Source organism: Pteropus alecto, unplaced genomic scaffold (genome assembly GCF_000325575.1).
Source record: "Pteropus alecto unplaced genomic scaffold, ASM32557v1 scaffold30, whole genome shotgun sequence".
NCBI classification, from domain to species: Eukaryota; Metazoa; Chordata; class Mammalia; order Chiroptera; family Pteropodidae; genus Pteropus; species Pteropus alecto.
Window position 1 is genome coordinate 395118 of NW_006429782.1, and position 4256 is coordinate 399373.

Here is a 4256-nt window from a genome sequence, read left to right on the forward strand (position 1 = left end):
CGGCGTGTCCCCGCCTCTCCCCTCAGCGCGGAGGTCGCCACTTGGCCGGACCTCCAGCCGCTTGCCGCGCCCGGAGCCAGCGACAGCGCCGGCTGGTGACGGGCAGTTGCGGAGTATGCTGTCGCGTGAGAGGAGAGAGGCTGGCCGAGCCGCGTTTTGCAGCCCGAGGAGCCATCGCCTCCGTCATTTGCTCTCTTCCCCTACGCTTGTCGCGGGTTTTCGCGAGTTGTAGTTCTTTTGCCATCCCCAATACACCCATCTTTGCTGGCTCTTCCTGCCGTGAATGGGGGGGGTCGTTCAGGCGGATCGGCTCCCACCTCCTGGGGCCGCAGGTGTGCGTCTGCCACGTGCCACCCGCGAGCCCTTGGCCCGTGTGGGACGACAGTGGACAGGACTCTGCGAAGCAAACGGAGCGGCCCTGAAAAGTGTCTGGGACCCTGGATCCGGGGTAGGAGCCCTCAGACCCGCAGTCATGCGCCCCTCTTGGCTGCCCCGGCACATGCCCCTCGCCCCCTCATCTTTCAAAGCCCAGGGTGCCTCCTAGCAGCCAAGGAGGTAACAGGACCCAACACTCATTGTATGCCAGGTGCTTCCGCCGCGCCCTCCAACTCCAGGCACAAAGAGGGGGAGACGGGAGGCTTGGAGCAGGACATTGAGCGGATGCCCTGGAGCAGGACAGTAGACATGCAGGACTGCTGTAGACGCGTTCAGAGAAATAAGCCAGCGCCAGGTGTTGGGGACCCAGCGGTGGCCACACAGGCCAGGTCCCTGCCCTCACAGAGCTCTAGGACCAACATGGCAAACAGACAAGAAGGTGTCTGGTTTGATTCCTGATGGTGAGTGTCTGTCCCATCGTGAGGGGCGCAGATAACACGTCTGAGAAAGGCGGGAGTGGGGGCGGGGCGGGTGCTGGCTCTTCTGAATTGGATTGGGCTATCAGGGAGGGAGGTGACTTCAGCTGTGACCTGGAGGCTGAGAGAACCTTCCAGACCTACGTGCTGACTTTCATAATCCTGGGAGCCCGACACCCTGAGCGTATGGACGGACCGGTTCTTGCTCCCGCGACGGGAGGCTGACGTCATTCTTTTTCTGCTTTATAGAGAGCGCCCTGCACGGGCCTGGCAGATAATAGGAGCCTACTTGATAAATGCTCACTCTCGAAATCATTGTGGATCACCCCTCAGATCACTTGTTAGTTGCAAAGGGAGGTAAAGATAGGCTTTCCTGGTGGAGAGGCCCGCGGAGGTTGACCCTTGGCCTGGGAGCACGCTTAGCTCCACTGTGGGCGGAGCTGTGAGTCTCTGCTGTCTCCAGGGAGGCCAAACGCAGCACCCACAGGGCTCCCCAGCAGGGAAATGCAGCCAGTTCGACCGAGGAGTGGAATTTTAAACTTGATTCCTTTGTATTAGAGTCGCGCATGTCAAAAAGCCCCTGCGGCAGCGGCTGCTGTCCCTTGCGGCGCACCTAGCGCTCCCTCTCACGTGGCAGGCACACAGCGCCCCAGCGCGGCTTTGCCACGCCCCAAACGGCTCCTCCGGCCCCTGGACAGCTGCCTGGTCTTCTCGGAAAAAGGACCAGCGGTGGGAGACAGTTCTAAATCTAAACCACGGGAAATAGAGGTGGACCAATGCCACACTGCCTTTCTGGGGACAGCAGGTAACTTGGAAGCTGTGCTGGATTCTGGGGCAAGCCGTGGGTGTGTCTGCCGAGGGCGCTTGGGCGGGAGCCGGCTGGGGCCGGTTGAGAGTCACATGGGGGTGGGAGGTGCTCAGGTGCTGGAAGGGGTGTGAAGGAACCAGACAGAGCCTCAGGCAGAGAGCACGGCAGGAGCAAAGCCACCTGCGTAGACTGGATCTCCGAGGTGGCTGCCGGGCAGGGCCCTCTCCGCACCTGCGGCCCCCTGCGCCCAGCCACCAAGACCCCTGGGCCCAGCCACCCTGGGCAGTGCCTGAGGCCTCTGCGGCCCCAGCCCTGCAGTCTCCCCAGGGGTCTATGGCAGATGGGTGAATGCCACAGAGTCAAGGGCACAGGGCAGGGGAAGAGGCCCCAGAATCCTTGTGAGGTTTTCCTGGCCAAGGCCAGAATTCCTAGGATTGTGACCTGTGTTGCCTCAACAGCCCTTATCTCAGCTTTGCAGACAGGAGGGAGTAACTTTGCAACTTCACCCAGTTACACTGTCAGGTGGGGGGAAGGGAATTGAACCCAGGCTCCAAGGTTGGGGCGCCGGGGTAGGAGACTGACATAGATCCACACAATTCCACCCTCCTGAGGAGCTTGGGCGGGTCCTCGACCTAAGCACACCCCGTTGTGCTGTGCTGGCTTTCTGGTGCTTCACAGGTGTTGTGTGTTTTTTTTGTTTTGTTTTGTTTTTTACCAAGGACGGTAAGACCCCCCCAGCAGCACAAAAGTTAGAGCCCACCTATCTCGAGGTTCACTTTATGGGGGCGCGGATCCTACCCCACAGCATCTCCAAGGTGCGCATTCTAAGCTGCCGGAACTCTGGGATTGTGAATTCCAGGACGTCTGGATTTCTGGGGTTCCGGGAGGTGGAGAAGCTATACCGGGGGTCGGCAAACGGCTTTCTGGGAAAGGCCAGAGAGTCCCACAGTAACAGCAAGGCTGACGTTAACGGCCAGTCGGCCGACCAGCTGGGCGCCAAAGAAACTTTGGACACTGAAATGTGGAAAACATGATTTCCACACTTTGTGGGATAGTTTTCTTTTGATTCTTTTCAACCACTTAAAAATATAAAAACCATTCTGAGCTCTCAGGACACACACACACCCACACCGAGGCAGCGTCTGGACCTGGGCCGTGGGTCAAGAACAGCTTTCGCCAGGAGAAAAATAAGACAAACTACACACATAACTTTCAGCTTCCCAGTAGCCACATTAAAAGAACCAAAAGAGAACAGTTTTGCTAACAGGTTTCCCGTAACTCAGTATCTCAAAAATACGGCCGTTTCAACAGGTGATCGATGTGAAAAGTGACGGAAGGCGTATTTGACATCTTTTTCTGTACCACGTCTTGGAAATCCGGCCTCTTTCCTGCTCACGGCCAGCCCAGTTCCGTCGCTCAAGCATCCTCAAAGAACTCACCTGCACCCAGACAGGTAAGTTCGAACAACTTACGCTGGAGAGGGACACGCTCACGTCCCTCCAGGTTATTCCAAATACACCCAGTCGTTTTCCAAAACTGGGATCCAGGGTCAGCGTTCGTCTTCAACCAGACACTTGTCAAATGTGTCAAACTCCTACTCGTGCTTCAAAACCCCACCTCCCATGCCCCCTCTTATATGCCAGGTCTCCTTGAACCCTTTAGTGGAGCCCCTACTCCCCCTCCAGGTTTAAACACCCCAGGCCCCACTTTCTGTCCAGAAACTCTGTGCCTTGCTCTGTCTTCCCAGAGATGGGCAGGGCCAGAGCTAAGGTGTCCGGGGGGGTCCAGCTTCACCTAGCAAGGGACTGGCTCAGACATCCTGTCAGGGAGCTTTTGGTGAACGGATAGGTGTGTGAATAAATAAACGAATGACCGAGTTACTGCGTAAGTGAACTCATTCATCCTGTTTTTCATTCATTTACTGATTTACCTGCACAAGCGGACATCACCTCTGGAGCGCCACCTGTGTGCCTGGCCTGGCACTTACCGCGGCCCCGGCCCTACCTCCAGGGTATCCACACCTCATCACCGTGCTGTTCCACCCCCTACCCATCCCCCATCGTCCCTCAGCCCAGAATTCAAGGCCCATTTTCATCCGTCTCCAGCCTACCTGACTGATCTCTGCAGGCTCTCAACCAGACGGTCCCTCCAGGTGTTTGCACCTTTTGTTCCGCGGGGAATACTCATCCCTTTCGGACTGGCAGACTCCTACTCAGCCATCGAAGCCCCAGCTCCAATGGCCCCCGCCTCCTCCGAGCGCCTGGTTCCCGTGTCCCTCACGCAGCTGTGGGATTTCCCGGGAGTGGGGCTAGACTGGGAAGCGCTTCTAAGTGGAAGAGAGGGGTCCTCATTCGTGCCTCGAGGGAACTGGGGGGTTCCACCCAACAATTTCCCCTCTTCCATCATCTGGGCAGAAGGGGAAACTGAGACCCAGAAAGGGTGAGAGAGCCACCTGGGGGCTCCCAGCAGGGAGCAGGCGAGTGGAGCCCCTGCCCTCCCTGCCTCAGTGTCCCTGCGGGCCCCCGGGGATGGGGCGCTCCGCCGGGGCGGGGGGTCCGCGGCGGCCTAGGGGGCTCAGGAAGTCGGCGGCCGCAGGA

General features: G+C 58.5%; 1 long non-coding RNA gene across 1 annotated transcript; it reads right to left on the minus strand.

Moving 5' to 3' along the window:
• Nucleotides 1-2869: 2869 nt before the first annotated feature.
• LOC112471921 lies at nt 2870-4250 on the minus strand. Its single transcript, XR_003043461.1, has 2 exons — nt 3770-4250; nt 2870-3098 (listed from the first exon to the last, which is right to left on the minus strand). It is a non-coding gene; the product is annotated as an uncharacterized LOC112471921 (long non-coding RNA).
• Between the last annotated feature and the right edge of the window lie 6 nt (nt 4251-4256).